Source organism: Mirounga leonina, unplaced genomic scaffold (assembly GCF_011800145.1).
Source record: "Mirounga leonina isolate KUSES-001 unplaced genomic scaffold, KU_Mleo_1.0 Mir_165, whole genome shotgun sequence".
Classification (NCBI taxonomy): Eukaryota; Metazoa; Chordata; class Mammalia; order Carnivora; family Phocidae; genus Mirounga; species Mirounga leonina.
The window spans coordinates 21220897-21236629 of NW_023270415.1; the positions used below are offsets into that span (position 1 = coordinate 21220897).

The following is a 15733-nucleotide window of genomic DNA, read 5'->3' on the forward strand; positions in this document are numbered from 1 at the left end:
TGAGGACCTCTGGGGGTGGCCCGCCCTCTCCCAAGCCCCGCGTGCGAAAGTTCACCACTGCCCTAAACTTCACAGAGAGGTTTTCTTGCCCCAGCAGTGACCCGAAATCTGACTAACTCATAGTAATTATCTTCTTCCCTGAGGGAGAAGGAGAGGGACAGATAAGGCAGAGTACATCTTATTCATTGGATTCATTTATTCACCAGATATTTAGTAAGTGTCTACTCTGTAGAGTCAGAATACAGAAAACCTCAAATGCCAGAATGAGTAGTAGTTCCTGCTGATTTCATAAACTATGGGCACACAGAAAAGTTCTGAGCCAGAGGTGGTAAAGTCACAGTGATGCCAGAAAGATTAGCATGGTGGTGGCATAAATGACATTTCTGGCAGTGGAGGGGGGAGGAGCTGAAGACGAGCTAATAGGATATTGCAGCAGGCCACATAGTGTATGACTGCATTTATATGAACTCTCCAGAATTAGTAAATCCATAGAAACAGAAGGCAGATTAGTGGTTGCCAGGGGTTAAGGGGAAAGGGAAATGGGGGGTGACTCCTAATTAGTACAGGGTTCCTTTTCAGGTTAATGAAAATGTTCTGTATCTAGATGGTGGTGGCTGTGCAATTTGTGAATCAACTAAAAACCACTGAACTGTACACTATGAAGGGTGAGCTTTATGCTATGTGCGGGGAATCTCAGTAATGCTGTTATTCAAAACAAACAGAAAACAACAAGCCCCACAAGCTTTTAAGCCTGATGCTGATAACCCGGCCAATTTGTAGAACAGATATAGGGGTGGTTTGCAAATATTTAGAAAACACACTGGTGATTATTATGAGCAAGAATGACTTCTCTAACAATTCATCCCAAATGAACTTTGCTAAAGAGATTAAAGCATGCATTTTAGGGTGCCTGGGTGGCTCAGCTGGTTAAGCGTCTGCTTTCAGCTCGGGTCATGATCCCATTTCCTGGGACCTGGGATCCCAGGGTCTTGCTTTTCCCTCTGCCTTCCGCTCCCCCTGCTTGTACTCTCTCTGTCAAATAAATAAATAATCTTAAAAAAAAGAAAAAAACTGAAGTATTTTATTTTTAAAAAAAGTTTTATTAGTTTTGCTTAATAAAAATGATACGTGCTTAGTATAGAAAATTTAGAAAATACAAAATGCTAACGAAGAAAACTGCATGTAGCTCTACCACCCAGAGAATCACCATTAACTTAAAAACATTTCTGCCAACTATTTTAAAATGTACTGTATGTACATATACAATTAAGCACAAACTATATATATACACATTTTACATGCTTTTCCATTTTCTTAATGTTATACACTAAATTTTTTCTGTAATAAATGTCTTCATAAACATTTAAGTGGCTCTATGCTATTTCATCATATGAAGATACCATAATATATTTATTTTTAAAGATTTTATTTATTTATTTGACAGAGAGCAAGAGAGCACAAGCAGGGGGAGCAGCAGAGGGAGAGGGAGAAGCAGGCTCCCCACTGAGCAGGGAGCCCGAGGACGACATGTATAACGACGTGGGGCTCGATCCCGGGACCCTGGGATCATGACCCGAGCCAAAGGCAGATGCTCAACTGACTAAGCCACCCAGGTGCCCACCATAAGATATTTAATCATTTTCTATAGTTAATTATTAAGATTGCTTCCATTTTCTACTATTATAAATAACACTGTAATAAATCTTTTATATAAATACTGATCATATTTCTGATTATTAACAATAATCAATAGTTTCTGGGGCACCTGGGTGGCTCAGCCAGTTAAGTGTCTGCCTTTGGCTCAGGTCATGATCCCAGGGTTCTGGGATCCAGCCTCACATCGGGCTCCCTGCTCCTCCACTCATGTTCTCTCTCTCAAATAAATAAAATCTTAAAAAAATTAAAAAAAATTTTAAAAATTTAAAAAACAATAATCAATCGTCTCAATACAACAGTCTCAGAAATGTAATTGCTAGATCAAAGGGTGTGACTGTTTTTAAGTCTATTTATGCATATTATCAAGTTGTTTTCCAAAAAGCTGTTATTAACTTACAATCACCTCAGCAGGGTATGTAAGTTCCCATTTCAGCAAAATTCACAATAATAGGTATTATGATTTTTTTAACACACTCTAATTTGAAGATTATGGCATGACATTACTTTATAATTTAAACTGATTACTAAGAATTGAATGCCTTTAAAATGCTTACAAGAACTTCATTCCTACTTTGATAAAAGAATGCCGAGTCAGGGAGATGGCACAAAGACAGTATGTGCAAGTCCATGAGGATATCTGACAAAATGCCACTGTGCAGACAAAAGCAGAATGTGGGTTCCACTGGTGGTTCCCAAGTTTGGCTGCTAATGAATCACCCAAGGAGCTTTTAAAAATATGGATTTCCTGGCCCCACCTCAGACCAACGACATCAGAATCCCTTGCAGAAGGGCCCTAGGTGATCAGCCAAAGTCTGCCTGGCACTACCTGGAAAGGAGAGCAGAATTAGAACTACAGGGCTGGATGACAATGAAGAATTAGTCCAGGTTGTGGAATAACAGTCTTGGCATTAATGAACTGATTATTATAAACAAAGAGAAGTTTTCCAGTCTAGTCTGGTCTATTTTTTTTAATCAGGGACTCAAAAAAAAAAAGCATGTACTCATCAGATAGGCAGATGACACAAAACACAGCTGTCATGTGTGATAACAAGATGACATTTATGAAAATCTTAGTATTAGCAGTCCAGAATAAAAAGTCCAAACCAGCATGATGACATTTACTACATATCTTTGTATTAAAATAATGTGAATACCTACAAAAACAAATACATAAAAAAATAAAATAAAAACAATTATAAAAAGGAAAAAGGAAAAACCCTCACAATCTTTCTATTCTAGTGTATTTGGTATTTGAATATGTGCAAAGATGAAACTACTCTCACATTTGGTCAGCACCCATTCTTCTTTTTTAATTTTTTTTTTTTTTTTTAAGATTTTATTTATTTGACAGAGAGAGAGACAGCGAGAGCAGGAACACAAGCAGGGGGAGTGGGAGAGGAAGAAGCAGGCTTCCTGGCGAGCAGGGAGCCCGATATGGGGCTCGATCCCAGGACCCGGGATCATGACTTGAGCCGAAGGCAGATGCTTAACGACGGAGCCACCCAGGCGCCCCACCACCCATTATTCTTAATCTATCCTGTGCTTCTTCCCTAATACAACCTGTAATAATTCTACTCCATCCTACATCCCTCCCTGTGCCTTCTGAAGTTCTCATTCTGTAGTAACAAATTCCCCTACACCCTCAACCCAATTACAGAGTATGGAGCTATTTTGGCTTTCCTGACAGGCCTCCCCTGTAGTCCATTCCAGAAGCAGCTCATTCCCTCATTATACACATACTAGAGATAGGAGGCGGGGTCATACTCTCCACACTCCTCAGAGCAGCTACGAGGCCATGACTCCACCGCAAGGGTGACCTTGCATAAAAATCTGCTTCTTTGAAACCCATGTCATAAAACACCCTCTATCTGCGTTCAAGTCTGAGATTTACCAATATGCCACTTAATCCTCCACATTTACTGAAAAGCTTGACATGTAATTAGTTCTTCCTCTTCAGCCCCAATCGGTCATCATCCTGAGTGATTTCAAAGTCTGTGTGGATGAGCTAATGCCTATCCTCATAGGGCCTCATCTGTCTCAGCTCCAACAAAGTTCACCTCCATTTCACTTCAGTCACTGCCTCCTACCTACGATCATACCCTGAGCCTTGTTATCATCCAGGATTGTTGTGACTTGAATGCCTCTTTTCCCCCACCATCTCCCAGCACACTAGCTTTCTTACTGTCTTCCTCCTCAATTACTAGTCTTTGGTGTATAAGAAACCCTAATCCCTTGTGCCTTCCACTCACCCCATTTCCCTCCCTACCTAGCTAGATCTACCGCCAGCCCCCGGGCACCCTCAGTTCCCTTTCACACATTTCCTTTCCCAAGATTCACTCCTCAAAACTTAATCGCAAGATTTCTCCACTCCTGGAAGTGGGAAGCTGAGCACTGACAGAGAAAATCATACAGCAAAGGGGCAGAATAGCCCTACAGATATTTTAAGGCTTTCTAAACTTGACTTGGACCCATAGTCCTGCCTGCCAACCCTTTTATTTGTTCTCAAGTCAGCTCCTTCTATTTACCCCAACAATTATTTCCAGCTTTTACCACTTCAGCAAATAGCTGTTCAATTTGACTTTACTCAACTTCCTTTCCTCCTTCTTACAAAGATAGCCACTGCGATCTTCATCATCACTCCTGGTGGCTCAGAGGCTGCGTGACCCCTCCTCTTGTAAACACCAACATTCCAACACCGTTTCCTATTTCTCTCCCCACCTTCTCTGAGACTTTGCTACCAAGCTTCTTTTTGCCAGAATCTCAACCTCCTCCTCTCTACTTTAACCTATAAGCACACTCAGGTCATTTCCATTCTTAAAAAAAAAAACATGCTCCCTGAGTGTGAATCCTTCTCTAACAACTATCCAATCTCACATCTCTCCTCCACAACCAGACCTGCCCAAAGACTACAGGTCTGTGGTCCGTTACCCAAAACACTTGGGGGCCATGGAATTTAGAACTCAGATAGAGAGATACATGTTAATCTTAGGAAGAGAATACGTGGCATATACCCTATATCACAACATCCCCACAGGGGCCTGTGGAAACATTCTGTAATTGAATTCAATATTATTTCTGCAGTGCAATGTATGAATATTCACACTAAGTGGGACAAATGAAGATTATAAATCATTTCACATCCATTCAGGTCAGATTTTCCTGCCAAATGAGTTATAAAAACCTTTCCATTTTCAGAGTTTGTTGAATTTTGAGATTCAAATAAGGGAATCTAGGCCTGTGGCTTATTCCAATTCCCTTCCACTCACTTCAGGATCCCAAACAATTACATTTCTTTCCCCATCATTCCCCTGAATATGCCATCCCTTGTCTCCCACAACATTCCAATGCCAAACCTGCAGGATTCCTGGCACACCGTGTGTGATGTTACTTCACCTTTCTACTGGGTTTGTCTGTCGGGATGACATCCCCCAGGGATCGCTCCTGAATCTCTCTATTCCAAGGCCTCCACAGCAAAGCACTCTACAAAGGTCCTCCTCCTACATGGCTTAATTATTCTTTTCCCATCTCTTTTGTGGATCGTCCCCTTTGCAGTTATCCAGACCTCCATCTCAGCCAATCCTCCCATTGGATGTCATCGTTTTCTTCTTCTTCTTTCTTTTCTTAGTCATCTTCTCTTTAAAAATTATTATTATTGTTTTTTAAGTAGGCTCCATGCCCAGTGTGGAGCCCAATGCAGGGCTTGAACTCACAACCCTAAGATCAAGACCTGAGCTGAGATCAAGAGCCAACACTTAACCGACTGAGCCACCCAGGCATCCCTTTACAGCTCTATTGAGGTATAATTCACAAGCCATAAAATTCACCCTTTTATTTTTTTTTTAAGTTTATTTATTTAAGTAATTTCTACACCCAATGTGGGGCTCGAACTCATGACCTGGAGATCGAGAGAGGCCTGCTCTACTGATGGAGCCAGCCAGGTGCCCCCAAAATTCACCCTTTAAAAAACATGTAGATTTCATGATTCTGTCTAATCACAGAATTTTACAACCATCACCATATTTAATTCTGTAACATTTCATCACCCTAAAAGGAAACCCCATACCCATTATGCAATTACCCCTCATTCCCTTCTTACCCACGCCTTAGTGTCTATCTCCACTCTCCATCTCTATGGGTTTGGTCTCACTTGGACATTTCATATAAACGGAATCACATAATATGTGGCCTTCAGTGTATCCTCAAGTTTCAGCAATATCGCAGCACATGTCAGTACTTTATTTCTCTTTCTGACCAAACATTACAATGTATGGATATGCCACATTTTATTGACCTACTCATCACTGATGGACATTTGGGTTTCTACTTTTTGGCTATTAGGAATAATGCTGCTATGGACATTTGTGTGCGAGTTCTTGCATGGACATAAGCTTTCAGTTCGCTTGGAATATATACCTAGGATAAGTGGGGAGTAATATGGTAACTCTATGTTTAACTTTTTGAGGAACTGCCTGACTGCTTTCCAAAGTAGATACACCATTTTATTTTTCCATTTGCAGTGTTCAAGGGTTCAAGTTTCTCCATATCCTCATCCTTAATTATCACCATCCTATTTGGTATGAAATAGTACCTCATTGTTGGGTTTCACCTTCCCTTCCCTAATGACTAATGATGTTGGGCAGATTTTCATGCGCTTATTTGGCCACTGCATATCTTCTTTGGAGAAATGTCTATTCAAATCTTTGTCTATTTTAAAATTAGGTTCTACAGTGATTCTTAGAGCAACTTTGGAGTTATGAACAGTTCTGAGAATGGGATCAAAGCCAAAAAGTGAAACCACAGATATACAAAACAAAGCATACAATTCTCCTAAGAAGTCACTAATCCACTAAGACCATTTATGGGCCTTCCAGATTAAGTACCCTTGTTATGTATCACAGGTTCTCTCAACCATAACCTTGTTCTGTATCACAGGTTCTCTCAACCAAGCATATTTAAAGATCACTTGGGGAGTTTTTAAAAAAATACAACATTACCACATAACCCAGCAATTCCACTTCTGGGTTAAATACTGAAAAGAATTAAAAGTAGGGACTTAAACAGATACATATGCATTCATATTCTTGGCAGCGTTATTCACAATAGCCGAAAGATGGAAATAACCCAAATGTCCATCAACAGATGAATAAACAAAATGTGTATATATACATACAATGGAATATTATTCAGCCTTAGAACGGAATAAAATACTCACACATGCTGCAACATAGATGAACCTTGAAAACATGACACTAAGTAAAAAAAGTCAGACACAAAAGGCCACATATTATAATTTCACTTTTATGAGGCACTCAGACTAGTCAATTCACAGAGACAGAAGGTAGACTAGAAGCTACCAGTGGCTGGGGGGAAGGGGGAATGAGGAGTTTTGTTTAATGGGTACAGAGTTTCTGTTTGGGATGATTAAAAAGTTCTGGAAATGAACAATATTGTGAACATGCTTAATGTTACTAAACTGTGCACTTACAAAAGTTAAAATGATAAATTTTAGATTATGTATATTTTACAAAATTTAAAAAACACATATCGACAAAACAAATAAGACATAAAACAAGATGACCAGGACACCACTCCAGACCCATTAAATCAGAGACTTTAGAGGTGCAGTTTGACCATCAGTATTTTGCTTAAAAACTCTCCAGATAATTCAAATGTCCAAATCGGATTAAGACCTTCAGTTTTATACTCTCTACAGTGGTATCACCTATTTCCATGGTTTCCCAGATCTTTTTTCCAGCCTTGACCAGCCTTTCTTTCCAGCCTTGACCTTCCACCTCAAAATCCAACTCACCAAATTAAGTTCATCCATTTCTTCTTGGCACCCCAAAATTGCCTCACCTGGAAGAGCACCCATCCACTGAACATCATCTTTAAACTTCTATATTCTTCCCATCAAATCGTCAACAATGTGACTTCACCTCATAGTCTCTCCTCTTGTCACTATGATAATCATTACTGCTTCGAGTTCAGCTCGTCACCACTTCTTATCTGGATTATCTAACATAAGTTTCCTTACCTCCAGATAATTTCCCTTCTTAAAACCTTCAGTAGACTCTATTCCTTCCAAGACAAAGTCTGTGCTGCCTCAAATGTCACATAAGATGTCTTAGGATCTAGCCCTTGCCTGTTTCTCCAGGCTCATCTCCCATCCTACTCTTTTTGACCTGGTAATGTAAACTGCCCATGGGTCCTCACCTACTACACACTATTCACTTTTCACCTCTTTCCTGTGCTTGTCATACATGGAACAGACCGTGTGTCTTACCCCTTTTTGCTAATCCCCACTCATCTTTTAGAACCCAGCTCACACGGCCCTCTCTCCCAAGATTAAATTCCCTTCCTTCTTCTTTCTTTTAATTGCCTATATATAACTCTACCATTAACCACATATATTATAATTATTTATGTCTTTTTTGCTGCCAAATTTTAAGCTCCTTTAAGGGCAGAGACTAAGTATGCTTCGTCTTTTTATCCTAGGCCCTTATCAGAATGCCTGACACAGAAGCACTTAAAGTTCACTGGATAAATTGTTTTATAAACTGCTATAGAGTATAAAGTTATTTCACCAAAATAGGTAACATCACTGAACATTCACTACATTATACCTGTATTATTACCTGTATTATTTTATTTGAAACTCACAAAAGCCCTATGAAATCATTATTACCATTCTCTGAAGCACAGAAAAATCAAATAGCATATCCAAAAGTCAAAGTCAAATACAGCCAAGAGGTAAGTAAAACTGGGACTAATATCTGAGCAGTTGACTCTAGAGCCTACCTGCAGTACACTGCCTCTTTACCTAATGAAGATGCAGGTCTTTGTGGCTGTGTATGTCTCATGTCCTCTAATAGGAGATACTTCCTTTCAGTATTTTTCACTATGATTATTAAGATATAATCTTAACATACAGTTCTGTATCTTTTAAAATTTAAGAAAGCTTAAGCAGGTTACTACATAGTCTTCATGACCAGTATGATAACCTCCCACAAAAAGAAAGGTAGAATCCTGCAACGAGGTTGAAAAAAAAAAAAAAATTGTATGAAGTTCTAAACAAGTGAAACCAAGATGATGATCACTTAGGTGAGGATAGCCAGGTGATTTTTTGTTGACTGCCAGTTTAATGTGAATCAACCAAATGACCTAATGCTAAAAATAAAATAGCAAATGTACTCTTAGATTGCAAGAATAAAAGCAAAACTAAAAATCGGCAATTTGGGTAGAAGCATGAGATTCTAAGTTGTTCCAGAAGTTAGAAATAACAGGTTCATAGAGAATTTAGTCAATGAACAGACACTATGAACTTATTTAAATAGGTGCGCACGTGTGTGTGTTTTAAACTACTTGGGGAAATGAAACATACATAAGCAAGAAAACACACCAAGTATGCTGAAGGGATATTTCACAGAGAAGACGAGGTATCTTAGGTGTTTGGTAATTATTGTTAGACATTGTACTAGGTACTGCATCATGTAATTTAAATCCCAGGGCTCTACAAAGCAGATAATATCCCCTGTTTTACAGAGAAAAAACAAATTCAAAGAAGTCAAATGACTTGTCCAAAGTCTCAAAGCTTATAAGTTAAATCACTAGGCTTCAAACCAAGCTTTGACTGCAAAGTCCATGGCTCTTTCCACACTTCTTCACGCTCTCTAATAGCCATTAAACAACTATCTCAAAATATATAGCAGGAGAGTTGTTGATGACAGTACAAGAAAATGATCTAGGTAAAATACTGTTAGGAAAAAAAATGAACATATCACCCTCAAAGTTTGTGGAATGTCTATCCATGAGGATCTTCAACAATAACATCCTGAAAGGGACAGATCGTTCACACCAGAATTGCCAGATGTGGTTGGCATTGCCACTTTTTGGTAATTATTGACCTTCCAATGTGAACCGAACATCCAACAGAGGACCCAAAATGACCGTACAATGCTATGCTATGAACAAATCAGATTTTGTTCTCTACTCTCGGCATCACCAAGGAAACACAAACTTTTGAGTTCTCATGTCACGGTGATATGCCTACTTGTGCTTCTGTTCATTTCCAGCCCGCAGACTAATCCCACAACCTTTAGGTACCAACTGTAACCACAGTGAATACAGTGCATCACTTGCCTGAACCACAAAGTTATCATGAACTTAGGTGGTTCAGATATTTAGGATTATGCCAGGCCCCCATAAGTTCAACTGTGCCCCAATTTTTCTCTATACCTGCAGCCCAGTCCTTCTATACCAGTGAAAATATGTTTTTTTGTGTCTGGCAATAACTGGGTCGATTTCTCTCACTTTGGTACATTCTGCTCTCAATAACCCTCGTACAAGAAACAACTTCCTGCTGTATCTGTTACCTTGTCTCTCCTCCTACTTAATCCTAGGTGCCCTGATAACATATCCAACCAAGTACATTAGCAAATTATGTTCCAGAATCTATTCCCCTTGTCTTAAGGTTACCTGGGAGTTGAAATAATCTGGAGGTGACGACAGATCAAATAGGAGAAGCCAGAAGGGGCCGCTGGAATGGGTGATTGTAGGAATTCTATTTCAACGCTGGCAGAGGTAGCTGTATCTAACTCAGCAGTGGTGAACTCTGATAATAAACATATATACTAGCTTATCTAAATGAAAGACTAAACTCTACAAACAGCCAAGTAGAAAAGTCAGGGAACTTAAATCAGTCTTCTAATTTCCGATGTGAAGAAACACAAGACGCAGAGTCCCATGGATGGTCTCTGTAAATGTCACACAGTACCAGACACTTTTGCACTCCATTCTGAACCTAACAAGCCATGCCCACACCCCTTCCTAAAGACCCTCAAGGGACTGTTCCAAGGCAGCTTTCATCCCGCTCCTCACAGAAAAGGCCATCACAATACCACGAGACACCACTCTACTGGCACTCGATGCAGGCAAGCATCCAATCTACAGGCTGCCCACTGGTCTACTGGAGTGATCGGGCACGAAAGTTCTTTCCAGGCAAAGATAATGGTGATCCGTTGAGTCTAACAGATTTTCAGTCTGTGGAATATAGGAGAGCTGTTCGTGGGCAGAGAGAGAAGTTGAAAAGACACAAAGAAGGAAACCACAAGATAATAAAGGCATATGGAGCAATGAATGAGCCAAAGTTACCAAGCAGCAAAAAGATATGCATTGAGTTTGAAGTGTCTGATTAGTTGGTGAAACAGAAGCTGCCGAAGCAGACGGAGAGCACCTTTGCCACCACAGTCAACAAATATATGGTGGTTCTCAGCCTTTCTTCACAGCAAATTGTATCATGGGCTCAGTTCTTCCAGATTTCAATATTCAGGCTGTCAAATAGATATGGAAGCAGGGGCATTTGTAGACCATGGGCTACAACTCCACCCCTCCCACCAAAGACAAAAGCCCTACTGAGAATGACAGCTTTATTTAACTGCATCCCCTAACTTGGCCCCTGAGTCAGCTAAAGCCTGGCTCATCTCTTGCTGCCATCACTCACTAGCTGTGCAACACACTGGGAAAGGTACTTAACCTCTCTGAGCCTCAGTTTCCATGTCTGTAAAATTCAGAAGTAATAATCACTTCCTGAGTTTGTATGAAAATTGAATGAGATCAACTATTAAAGTACACAGCCTGATACATAGAAATTGCCTCATAAAAGAGAGCCAGAGTCATTATTATCTGAACTACTTGGCTCCTTATAGGTACTCCACAAATAGCACTTCCTAGTTGAACAAAGTGACACTGCTTCGTTTCAATTCTTACACTGTAAAAGAAGTATTCTTTCTGCAGTATACTCAGGGCCACATTTTTCACATTTTTGTGCTCTTTGTTGGTGACTTCCCTGTTTCATATGGCCTCCAAGCATAGTAGTGAAGTGAGGTCTAGTGTTCCTAAGCACAAGAGTCTGTGATGTGCCTTATGGAGAAAATATGTGTGTTAGATAAGCTTCATTCAGGCCTAAGTTATAATGCTGTTGGTGATAAGTGTTAATATATGTTAAGTAAGGTGTATTTAACAGAAACACACTTAAAATAAAGGTATGTATTAATCAAATAACTAAAATGTTGTGACCAGAGACACAGACACCTAACTCTGTATTTTCCCTAGAAGCAATGGCTCAGCATTCACTCAGTGTTTGCCATGACTTTACAGAACATAACTCCCGTGAATAACGCGAATTAGCTGTAGTTTTCATTAAATGTAGAACATGGGAGAGTGTCTGTAGGTGTCAATGTTTGGGGGGTGGCATGAATCTAGAAGGGTAGAGCGAGATCATGAAAGGGCCTTTTATTCCCTACACCAAGGAATGTGGACTCAAGAAATCGCTGGTTACTTCTAATCTGACTACTGATTAGAAGACAGTGGGCTTGGGAAGGGTCTATAACTTCCTGCTCGTTAGTGTATCCCTTATGTCTGGCACAGATGTATCATCTATGAGAAAGACTACTACCTAACACCACTTCCCTTTACACATGCTGGCCTCTTGTTTCAGAGCAACACAGACAACGGAAGGTATCAGGAGCCACCACTGTCTAGTAGCCACCATTGTATTCAAAATAGTATCTTTTCAACATGCAATCAATACTTTAAAAATTACTGAGATAATTTACATTCTTTTTTTGGCAGTGTCTTCAAAATCGGAGTGCATTCTGCACTCAATTCAGATTGGCCACATTTCAAATGATCAAAAGCCACCTGTGGCTAGCGGCTCCTAGGATGGGCAGTAGAGGCCTAAAGTGTTCCGTACATTCCCCAGTGCCTGGTGATCATCTAAGAATCAGCTCAACCTTCAACATCTCTGCTAAGTGTCCCCTGATCAATCCTCTCCTCTCCTCACCCCCAGGGACAGTCAGCTAACTCTTCTCCTGTACTAGTGAAGCACCTAACAAAATCCTACACTAAACAATTGTTAAATAAATGAAACAGGAGGATTTAAGTGCAAAAATAAAAACTGGCTATTTTTGCATTTTAGAAATAAAATGGAGGGTACATCAAGGGAGACCAAAGACAAATGATAAAGCTATATCCGTACTTTACTCTCCCACTCACTCCCAAGGATCCAATTTGCAAGGATTTAGTAGGGTCAAACCTTTTCTACCATGAATACTGACGAGAACAAGTGACATCACCTAGAAATAAATATGCTTGTTAGCCGTTAAAGTTTGACGCAGTATAAGGGGTCCTTATCTGAAAGACTATCTGGACAGGAACTCCTCTCTAGGGAATTTGTGTGGCTATAAAATGACTTACAACAAATCTTAAGGCAATGGTTTATATTCCAGAGGTGTTTGTTCTCAGTGTCTGAAAACAAGGATCTTAATTTGGATTCTCTGTGGTTTTTATACCTGCATGCTCCATGATAGCAATGAAGTGAGTAAAGGACCTTGTAAACAGCAAGGTCTCCATTTGCCAAGAAAAGGAGAAGTAGCTAAGTAAGAAAATATGTGATACACATCTTTCAGATCCCACAACTCAGAACTCCTCGCCCCACTAATCTCATGGTAATTCACAGCCCATTTCTTGTACCAATCTCTGTTACCTGTATTAATGCTCTCCCTCATATCACCTTCCTCAAAAGCAGATTTCTACATTAGCTGAGTTACTTTTCATGAATATGTTTCTTTTCACTGCGAACCAAACACCATTTGATGTTTTAATCTTACCTATTTGAAATGGAACAAAAGTAAAACTTACCAAAGTACAAACACGGAGAAACAAAAGCATTTCAGTCTTAATTAACACAGTTCTCTCCTTGTCCATCTGTTCACCCTGTTCTCTCTCCAGAATAAACCAGCAATACCACTTGAACCCAGTTCCATAGTAATTTAGAGCATAGACTCTGTAGGCAAACTACCTGTTTGAATCCAGCTCTACTACGTATTAAGCTGTGTGAGCTTGGACAAGTTACTTTACCTCTCTGTGTCTCTGTTTCCTCAACTGTGAAACAGGTACAGGATAGCACAGTCAGTGTTGCTATAAAGATTAAATGAATCTATGTGAGGTCCTTAGAACTCTGTCTGGCACATAATAAGCTCCACATGAAAGTTAACTTGATGGTTAACAAAATCACCATTAATTGTTCTGCTACTGTCATTTTCCTCATCACAAGATGGGAAAGATAAAAGCCCACAAAATATTATCTTTAATAAACATACATAAAAATAACATTTGAAATTGGGTATTTTCTCACTTAAAATTCTAAAATGGGAAAGCAAAAACTTGGGAGTGGCCAATTAAATAAACAATTAAAAGCTTCAAAAGTAACTTGTTATCCAAGAAAGTTTCAGCATAAATCATTCATTTCGACTTGAATCTAAGGATTCAGACACAAAACACAAATTTTAATTATGTCTTATAGACTGCTTTTACAACCCTTTGTTCTAGCCAATTAATTTATTATAATTTGATTTGATATCTAAAATGATGGAACCAAATGTCTAGCTTCTACTTCAAAATATTTCTCAATTCGGCTGGTTTTTAAAGAACAATTCATTCAAGGTCAAAATTACAGCATCTGGTGTTTCTCACGAAATCTTTAAAAATATATCAATAGTAATTAAGTTATCTTTACATTTAAAGCAAACGTAGGTCTATGCTATATTATATTAGTGATTATCATATTACAAGTTGTAACTCTGCATGTTAACTATAAGCTTGGTCAAAGAGTCACTGCTACACCTGTTAACTACACACCAGAAAATGCCAAGTCTTCTCTCTTTAATGTTAAGGACAGCAACACCTGTGAGAGAAATGGGCAAGTCAACTGACTCTAAACTTTTCTCAGCATTTATGGGTGATCAATTTTAGAGTAAACCCTGTAAAAGGTACCTTGGAACAATTTGTTAGCTATTGCATGGGCTTTTTCACTTCATGAATTTTATATCCCCTTGGCTTTCAAAGAATTAAACTGTCTAAAATACAGCCCAACACCTTCATCTTACCAAAATCTTCCCAAACTTTGACTTTCTCAAAAAAACCCTAACAACTCTATGAACGTATTTGATGGAGTTTTACAACACTGAATACTAAGATCACCTTTAATTCAGTATTTTCTTGCCCTATCTTTCCTATAAATTAAAAATCGTGGGACGCCTGGGTGGCTCAGTCGGTTAAGCGGCTGCCGTCGGCTCAGGTCATGATCCCAGGGTCCTGGGATCGAGCTCTTCATCTTGCTCAGTGGCGAGCCTGCTTCTCCCTCTGCCTGCCGCTCCCCCTGCTTGTACTCTCACTCACTCTCTCTCTCTCTAGCAAATCAATAAATAAATCTTTAAAAAAAAAATCATTTCAAGAAGCAAACCCTCTCAGCCTGACAAGATCAGACCTGGTTATAATATTTGTGGTTAATTATTGTGGTTGGAATTCTTAAGTGTAGCAGGATTTGCAAGCTAGTCATCTGGCCTGTTTAGACACTACCCTGACGTCAAAACTTCTTTTAACTCTAAGATTGGGGTCCTTACTCCCCAGCCTCCAAAAAGTAAAGTTATTTGTAGATAACACAATATATTATTTATCCTTTTACAAAAGTAATTTAAAGTTGTAAAGGACTGGTATTTGACATCCTAGGAGAAAAACAAGATCAGAAACAAAAACTATTCTAGTTTTAGAGGACTGCAAATAAAATGAACGTATTTCTGTCATGATACAAAGGAAATATGAACTGGCACAAATGGAGACTGATTAAAATTGCCATTCAAACCTGCTCATGTAAAAAGTTACAAAGTTATCAGAAATGTATTCTCTGATTAGCCAAACAAGTTTTACAAAAAATTCCTTTTAACCATTTAAAAGTCCTGTAAGATCCAGGATAATTACATTTATTGAGGCTGGGTTCCAATGCCAGCTCTAAGTTATCTTGTTGGTTTAAATATCTTATTTGCTTTTGTCTTCTCACAGTGTTTGAAAGAGTATCTTGTAATAATAGCAGGTGCTCAGTAAAAACACCTTTGAGTTTTTCCAGAATCCTTGTGTCGCTTTAAAGTAAGGCAACAAAAAAAAATTTTTTCTAAAACAAAAACAAGGAAAACTCAATCAGTCTGGCTATACAAATTTTATTATTCAAAAATTTTAACATATG

At 39.0% G+C, this 15733-nt stretch overlaps 1 protein-coding gene across 6 annotated transcripts in view; it reads right to left on the minus strand.

Annotated features, from left to right (window-relative positions):
* NCOA2 (nuclear receptor coactivator 2) overlaps nt 1-15733 on the minus strand; it is a 288748-nt gene that overhangs the window by 121614 nt on the left and 151401 nt on the right. Inside the window, exon 1 of one of the 6 annotated variants that reach the window (XM_035011313.1) lies at nt 1766-1778. The exons of the other annotated variants lie outside the window; for them this stretch is intronic. The gene's annotated coding sequence lies outside the window, so the exon portion shown is untranslated. Of the gene's footprint in view, nt 1-1765; nt 1779-15733 lie in introns of those variants that run through there. 6 annotated transcript variants of the gene reach the window in all.